Source organism: Corylus avellana, chromosome ca6, assembly GCF_901000735.1.
Source record: "Corylus avellana chromosome ca6, CavTom2PMs-1.0".
NCBI classification, from domain to species: Eukaryota; Viridiplantae; Streptophyta; class Magnoliopsida; order Fagales; family Betulaceae; genus Corylus; species Corylus avellana.
In genome coordinates, this window is record NC_081546.1 from 21,272,408 (window position 1) to 21,281,785 (window position 9,378).

A 9,378-nucleotide genomic window follows, 5' to 3' on the forward strand; every position below is an offset into this window, starting at 1 on the left:
TTTTCTTTTCACAAAATAAAAATAATATAAAAACTGGGACAAAGTGTGTGTAAAGTGTTCCCATACCTCCAAACTTAAATTACACATTGTCCCCAATGTGTCTATAATATGGAATGAATTTACCCGGGAGATGAACGAACTGTTTGGAATAGTATAGCTTATAGCACACCCCCAAACTTCAACTGAAGCACACTTGTCCTTGCAAAATACTAAAGTAACAAAGGGAAACAGAGACAAAATAAAATAAAACAAACACAACAAAATAAAATAAAATAAAAATAAAAATAACAAAAACAAACAAAAGTAATAAGGATATGCTGTGGGGTGCCTTCAATGAGCACTAAGTTTAACGACTTCAGCTAGACTGTTGTACTTTAAACTTAAAGCACCAATCTTTCCTTCTCTTGCACCAAAGAGAATGAAGCTTTTCTGTTGCAAGGTGCTTCCGAGTGTCTATAGATCGGGGAGGACCACTCTAAGTTTTCTCAAACAGTTGCTCAGCCAGTCGGGAATCATGAACTAGAATATAGTAAGAAGAAAACTTAAGGAGCTTTTCTATCTTGATGTCCTCAATTTGCTCATGTGGTAGCTCTAACAGACTTCTCTCTTAGCCTTTTGGTGTCTCAGGAATAAAAGCTAATGTTGAAGAAATCTCAGTGCTCTCTTCTTTTTCCTGATGTGGTTCTTGTGGAACTTCGTTTTGCTCCTCCTTCTCCTCTTCCACTTGATTTTCAGCCACCTCTTCACTCCTCAATGTGATAGCTTGCTCAGGATAGTAGGTGCACTCTTCCTCCATGTAGTACTCATTAGGTTTGGTGACCAACAAACTTTGATGCGCTTTTTCTTTGAGGATATCTGATATTTGCTTGAGATTAGCCTCCATCCTTTAAATGATTGCATGAGGGAGGTCTCCCTCCTTTCAAATGATCAATTTCTTTCCTTCATTTGGCTAATAGAGGCTGATATTATTTCTTCTAAGCCGGCATGCGCTTCTTCTAAGGCAGGGCTTACTTCTTCTAAGGCAGACCTTTTTGGATGAGGGTGTTCTTCTTGGTATTTCAAATTAGAGTTCTTTATCTCGTCAATTGCTGACCTGATCAGATCTAATGTATCTTCAGAACACTCAAGGGGAGGTGGTTCAGCTTGATATTGCTGTTGTGGAGCTGATTGAGAGGAATATGCATGATCATAGAATTGCTGATGAGTTATGTTGCATTTTATGAGATTGTGGAGCATGAATTCTGGGAGCTTGAGCTTGCCGTGAGAGATTGAATTGTTGGCTCCATGTTGGGTTACAGGAATCTAAATAGCAGCCGTTCTCTGGCCTAGAGAATGGTGTGTTCATGTACTCATAAGAGATTTGTCTCATTGTAATACATTCTCTGATATGATGATAAGGGTCGTGGCAACATGAACATAGTCTATGGGGTGTCGGAATGCCGCCCCACATGTGTGAAAGCAAAAATAAAATAACAAAAAGAAGTTAAAATTAAAAGGGAAATAAAAACAAAATTAAAAATAAAAACTTACTAATATACAGACTTGAATGACTCTGCATGAAACAAAAGAAAAAAAAAAAAAAACAGATCTATAATTAGTGTAGTAACTGTGCTGCTCTTTAAATGTGCGATTGATCGCACCATGAGGTGCGCTCGATCGCACTGCTGTGCTCGATCGCTCTGGTTGGGCGCTCAAGCGCACCTCCAGAGGCAGAACAAGAACTGTGGAAAAAACTAGAAAAACAGAAAAATTTAAAACAAAAATAAATTAAACGAAAAAGAAAAAAAAAATCCAAACAAAATCAAACAATCCCCTACAATGGCGCCAAAAACTTGTTGTGCCAAATACTACCTAAATTAATAGATAATATTTAGTACGTTTTACTCGCAAGTGCATAAGATCAAACGATAGTATAGTGCAGCAAATACGAGATCGATCCCACAAGGATTGTTGATTTTATTTAAAAATGATTAAAAATATCACGTTGTCACTAAATTGATATTATAAAAAAGAAATAAAAAGATATAAAGAAAAAGTAAAGGTAAAGGTAGGATTTTGATATCCACCACTAATTATACTTGGATAATATAACAATATGCCAATGATCCAATCATATTATGAATACTCAATGTTTGTCAACCTATAGGCATGGGTGTATACTCTTTGAGCTATAGATTTCCCTAAGCAACGAGTTAGGCATGAGTGTATACTCTAACTCTTTTCGTTCTTAAGGATTTCGCACGGGTGTATACTAAGTTGTTCTTTAAGAAATCATAAATTTATGGAAATCAACAAACACACGGAACCTAGGGCATGGGTGTATACTCCCGGTTTTCCATGTTGATTAACCCAAGAACCTAGTGTGAATTTCTTTTGTAACTCTTATTAAACCCAGGACTCGGTTATCCAAATTGATTTAATTAACTAGTCCATACAACATGCATATAATGGCCAATCACATAGATATGAGGAATTCAACAAAATAAGAATTAATCAAGTTAAGCAACACAATATGATTATCACAAAGGCGCCAATATTAAAATATTAAATAAACATAATTAGGGCTTCAATCTAGCTCTCCTAAAGAGTTAGTTACACATAATGAAAATAAAACTAAAAAGAAAAGGGAAAGAAAGAACAGAAAGGTAGCCTCCAATTCCTCTCCCCAAAAGTTGTCTTTTTCCACCTCCTTATTCTCAGGGTTTAGAGGTCTATTTATAGGGCTTTAGAAATCCTTGTTACAATAGTAAACCTAGAAAATTCGTAGGGTTTTAGTCCTATTACAAGTAGGACTTGGAAAACCCTAATATGGAAGGAAAGGGAGTCTGGCCGCAGCTTGATGTGTCACCTGCGCACGGGTGCGATCGGTCGCAGCCCATGTGAGCTCGATCGCAGGACTGCGTTCGATCCTATGTGTGCGGCGCTTGATCGCAAATGCTGCATCGCTGCTTGTCATCTTTGGTAGTGCGCTTGATCGTAGTAAACCTGCAATCGATTGCACTATCAGGGGCTCCAACATTTTCCAATTTCTCTTTTTGAGCCCTAATATTCCAAATTTACTTATTTTTCTTCCGAAAGCCTATAAAAGCATGGAAAACACATAAAGGAACTAAAATAGCATAAATTAACATACTTAAGGAATTAACACATATAAGTTTAAGAGCTAAAATATGAATATTTGGGCACTTAACACTGCCCTTCCTTCAGTTTCATATAAAGAGACAAGTATAAGGTGATGGTCTGAGCTACAGCATGCCATGACAGTCACTTCCACATCATTTCATATTATACTCCATTCCACATTCGCAACCGCCCTGTCCAAACGTTCTTGGGTATATCCCGAGCCCATTTGGCTTTTATTCCATGTGTACTTTGGGCCCTTAAAGCCCAAATCATGAAGCCTACTATCCTGCAAAGCTCTATGAAAATCCTCCATTTGCCATCTCACTCGAGTAATGGAGCCTTTCTTCTCCGACAAGTCCACTATCTCGTTAAAATCGCCCACACATAGCCATAGAGATGGTTGGATTTGTGCAGGATGTCGTAGCAAAGCCCAAGATTCCTTCATTTTTGCAGTTTTCGGGTGCCCATAAAAACCCATAAGCTTCCATGTGATCCCTGCCCTACGAAAGGAGTCAAGGGCGTTGATGTGTCTTCGACTGTAATTCTGAATGTCCACATGAATACTATCCTTCCATAGCATAATTAACCCACCACTGCGCCCCACACAATCCACTCCAAACAAATGGTCAAACCCCAATTTTATTCTTAAAAAATCACTTTTTTATTATTTAAAAGCTTAGTTTCCATTATGAAAACCAAGTCGGGCTTCTTTTCCTTTACCATCCGGTGAAGGTCTCGAACTGTCTGAGGGTTCCCAAGCCCTTCACAGTTCCAACTTAGGAGATCCATTTTTTATGGCGAGGCTGTCCCGCAGCCTCCACCTTTTCAAAATTACCGCCACTAAACCTCTCCTCATTGCCTTTTGTATGTTTCCTACTCACGGGTTCTTTTCTTCCATCAACTTCTATCTCACGTCCTCCCACAAGCCCACTCAATTCTGCCACTTCATCAAAGTCTCTTCTCTTCTCTTCTCACCCACATGGGGGGAGGCCCCAAAAATCATAGCCTGCACAGAAGGCCTACTGTGTTTTTGATGGGAGGCCCCAAGACCCGTGGCCGGCACAGATGGCATGCTGTTTTTGGCCCGTGTGGTACCCTTCTTGCAGCTAGTTCGTATACTACCCATCTTGCACCCACCCTTGACAACAGCTGGCTCACCTTCTCTAAACTAAAATGCATCCACATGGCCATCAATTACCGACGTGGCTTCTCCCCAGCCAGCTTCTTTAATACTATCTACCTAGTCCCTCTCCATACAATTCCATACCATTTTTTCTCTTATTTGATCCCATTCACCGACACAGATATTAGAAGATCCCCCCATATTTTGCTCCCTAACTTCCTGCTCCTCATTACTGGCTTCCAAAATTGAATCCCACGAATCATTGGATTGATCAGAGACTCCCATCATTCCTTTATTTTTAGAGGAAATACTCCCCGTACCTTTCTCCCCATATTTCCGCACCATTATGGTATTATTTCCTTCCATATACGAAATGGCATGTTTCTCAGTTACCTTATGTGGATTTTCTTGAATTTCCGACATACCCTCAGCATCTCCTGGCGGCAGTTGCCAGCTATCCTTGCACCGTCCTCCCTGTTGTGCGCCAAGTTCGTCGTCATCTCCCTGTCCAAACGTTCTTGGGTATATCCCGAGCCCATTTGGCTTTTATTCCATGTGTACTTTGGGCCCTTAAAGCCCAAATCATGAAGCCTACTATCCTGCAAAGCTCTATGAAAATCCTCCATTTGCCATCTCACTCGAGTAATGGAGCCTTTCTTCTCCGACAAGTCCACTATCTCGTTAAAATCGCCCACACATAGCCATAGAGATGGTTGGATTTGTGCAGGATGTCGTAGCAAAGCCCAAGATTCCTTCATTTTTGCAGTTTTCGGGTGCCCATAAAAACCCATAAGCTTCCATGTGATCCCTGCCCTACGAAAGGAGTCAAGGGCGTTGATGTGTCTTCGACTGTAATTCTGAATGTCCACATGAATACTATCCTTCCATAGCATAATTAACCCACCACTGCGCCCCACACAATCCACTCCAAACAAATGGTCAAACCCCAATTTTATTCTTAAAAAATCACTTTTTTATTATTTAAAAGCTTAGTTTCCATTATGAAAACCAAGTCGGGCTTCTTTTCCTTTACCATCCGGTGAAGGTCTCGAACTGTCTGAGGGTTCCCAAGCCCTTCACAGTTCCAACTTAGGAGATCCATTTTTTATGGCGAGGCTGTCCCGCAGCCTCCACCTTTTCAAAATTACCGCCACTAAACCTCTCCTCATTGCCTTTTGTATGTTTCCTACTCACGGGTTCTTTTCTTCCATCAACTTCTATCTCACGTCCTCCCACAAGCCCACTCAATTCTGCCACTTCATCAAAGTCTCTTCTCTTCTCTTCTCACCCACATGGGGGGAGGCCCCAAAAATCATAGCCTGCACAGAAGGCCTACTGTGTTTTTGATGGGAGGCCCCAAGACCCGTGGCCGGCACAGATGGCATGCTGTTTTTGGCCCGTGTGGTACCCTTCTTGCAGCTAGTTCGTATACTACCCATCTTGCACCCACCCTTGACAACAGCTGGCTCACCTTCTCTAAACTAAAATGCATCCACATGGCCATCAATTACCGACGTGGCTTCTCCCCAGCCAGCTTCTTTAATACTATCTACCTAGTCCCTCTCCATACAATTCCATACCATTTTTTCTCTTATTTGATCCCATTCACCGACACAGATATTAGAAGATCCCCCCATATTTTGCTCCCTAACTTCCTGCTCCTCATTACTGGCTTCCAAAATTGAATCCCACGAATCATTGGATTGATCAGAGACTCCCATCATTCCTTTATTTTTAGAGGAAATACTCCCCGTACCTTTCTCCCCATATTTCCGCACCATTATGGTATTATTTCCTTCCATATACGAAATGGCATGTTTCTCAGTTACCTTATGTGGATTTTCTTGAATTTCCGACATACCCTCAGCATCTCCTGGCGGCAGTTGCCAGCTATCCTTGCACCGTCCTCCCTGTTGTGCGCCAAGTTCGTCGTCATCTCCCCCAGCCGTACTTTCCATTCTGAAGTTAGACACCCCAAGTGGAGACTCCACCTTCCCCTCTGTGTCCCTTTATCCATCAAAGGTTGTCCGTGGATACTCTCTTGAACGGTTCACCTCATGGCTGCCCCGACCTACATATCTCTACTTGGAAGAGGAGAGACGTAGCCATGGCCCATATTCGATCTGAGCAGCTTCACCATACAATCTGTTTCCTCCTTGCTGAGTACACACCCTCCCAATATGCCTCGCCACCCCACACTGAAAACAAAATCTAGGCATCTTTTCATATTGGAAAGCCACCCAGATTGACTTGTTTTTTAGCTTTAAAGTCCTTCCCCTAGCAAGTGGTTTTGTTGAATCCAACACGATCCGAACCCTCAAAAATTTTCCCCACCCTACTACATCTTTATCCACATCTACCTGCCCCACCAACCCCACAGAAGATCCCAGTTTTTGGCCGAAATCTCTTCCCATGCAAGCAAGGGGAAGATTAAATATTCAAACCCAAAAGCTGCCTTCACAAACTCCAATTCAAAAGGAGATGATAGACCATCCAAGCACCAATGAGAATAGATAGCCATCAAACATCCAAGGCCGGCCCTCCATAATCCTGTCCCTTTCCCAACCATGCTCAAATTCTATAAGAAACATGTTGGGGCCCAACACTTTGAATCTAACCCACCCCATCGGTTGCCATGCTTTGATCATGTATGTCTTCAACACATCCTTGTGTACGTTCCTCTCCGGCAACAGTTTCCCCACAATACATGATTGTCCCCTTGCCAGCAGACTAGCAGTTTCATCCTCTCCAACATTAAACTCCACACTTTCATCCTCCCGTAGCATGAAGGTTCCCCATAACTTTGTTAACTCCTCCACTGTGTCTCCCATTCTCCTATCACCCATGCACTCTAAGAGATCTTAATCCCACCGCCGTCACACACTCCTACCTTAAGGTAGAGGGGCTATGCTTCACCTCTAGGGTTTCAGAGAGAACCGTAGAGAGAAGTCCTATAAGTATATATGATTTAATATAAAGAAAATTGAACCTTTAGCTTAACAATAATAAATTAAAAATTCGTCTAGTCAAAAGGAAGGAGTTAGGGATTAGTAGAAGAGTTTAAATGGTCCCCAAGAGGTAGCTCAATCGGCTAAGTCCACGCCTAATGAAGCGGAGATCACTAGTTCGAATCCCCCTCCCCCCTCTTGTGCGGACATGTCAAAAAAAAAAAAAAAAAAATAGAAGAGTTTAAATGTACATTAACTGCATTTATAGATGATTTTTCATAAGCTTTTGTGGTTCAAGGGACTTCCCAGTAGCCATTCCCATTGGTAGATGTTGAGATTCCAAGAAATAAGTCGAGCATGAATAAGAATAATTGAATAAGACTTAAAAGTCTTGAGTCCCATGTGCTTCTTAGTATCTGGATAATTTGCTCAACATCTGTACGGAACCAGACAATAATATTTTTCATTTTAAATGATATCAATTGTATTTATTTCATAGCCAAAAATTAAGGTTAGATATATTTACTTCATATACACGATTACCATTAGATACATCAACTTTAAATTCTGGCTAAGAAATAAATACTATCTATTTAATTTAAAATAGAAGGAATCTTATTTAGATATTGTGAGTTGGATTGATGATGGCTTAGGCATTTGGAAGATTAGTATTGCCATATAATAGTGGAATGAAGACTCATGTTCTCCTTGTGTCATCTAAAAATTGATGTAGCTTCTAAAATTTCATTAAATCTTGACCAATGCTTGAATATTCTCAATTTCTTTTCTTTTTTTTTAAAAAAATTTTTTTTTTAAAAAAAAGATCAGCCATTTTGGTAATTTTGATACCCATACGTACGAAAAAGTCTAACGAACGGGTGACATTGCAAAAAATTGGAAGTTCAATATGCTAGACTTAAAGTTTTTGAACTTTGCGGGATTAATTGTAAAAGTGATGAAAGTTCATGAGGTGAAGTGTTAAGTGAATTCCAACCCCAAAAAAAAAAAAAACCCAACAATAAACTCTGAAACAGCCTGCTTAGTACTCAATTCAAGAAAATAAAAGAAAATATATCATATAAATGACAATGCAAATGCCTCAAATAGATACTGCTAGGGCTGTGCAAAATAACCGCCTACCACTTGCTGGCCGAGTACCGACTGAGAACCGACCGACACTTACCAACATCGCTTAACCGATGGCCAGTAGGTGGTAGACTTTTTCTATTTCCGACAAACTCGGTTCAGTAGGCGGAATAACATTTTCTAACCGAACCAACATCGACCAACTTTAGAGACCAAATTTTCCATTTCTTTGCTTACCGACATTATCGACTGACATTACTGACTGACATTACCGAACCAACATTACAGATTGTCACCAAAATCATGTCAGTAATGGAAAATAAAGTTGGCAAAATAAGTTGGTAAAAATTTTAACTTTACTGACCATGGCGGTGTGAAATGTGAAAATTTCATTAACCGAATTATCCAACTCCCAGCCCTAGTTACTACAAACTTACTGTGTTAACTTGTTGCAACGGACATATTTGATTCAGATTTACTTGGCAAAGTTAATAATATCGTTAAATTAAAAGTGTTAGAAATGTGAATCGTTTACTGACGATTTTTTTTTTTTTTGCTAGAAGCGCCAATAAATTTATTGACATTAATTTGCTAGAGTTTTGTTAAAACGCCGATAAATTGACGTTGGGGACCACATGTTAGAGCACTAGCAGCAGTTTTCCTTTGATTTTCTCTAAGTTTAGGGAACAAAACTACTTTTTGCTTCTCTATGAAAATATGTTTCACAATAGCTAGCTTCCTTTATTTCCCTATACCATTAAAATATTATTTCTTTACAAAATACAAGTTTCATCCCTACCCTCACTTTTTTCACAGTATCCCAACACAATCCCCAATTAAAGACAAAATGATGAAAGAAGAGAGATGAAATAGAAATGTTTATATTAAAATAATGTGTACACATTGGGAAACACTGCAACAACTCTTGATGGTTGGTTAAATGTAGGGAAGGGAATGGCATATAGGGCATTTGCTGCTAGTGCTCTAACAAAGCACATGTACATTCTTCCCAAACGATGTCGTTGGCTCAAACCCATTCGAGCATGATGCAATACTTCTCAAAAAAAAAAAAAAAAAAAAAAAAATTCAAAATTTGTT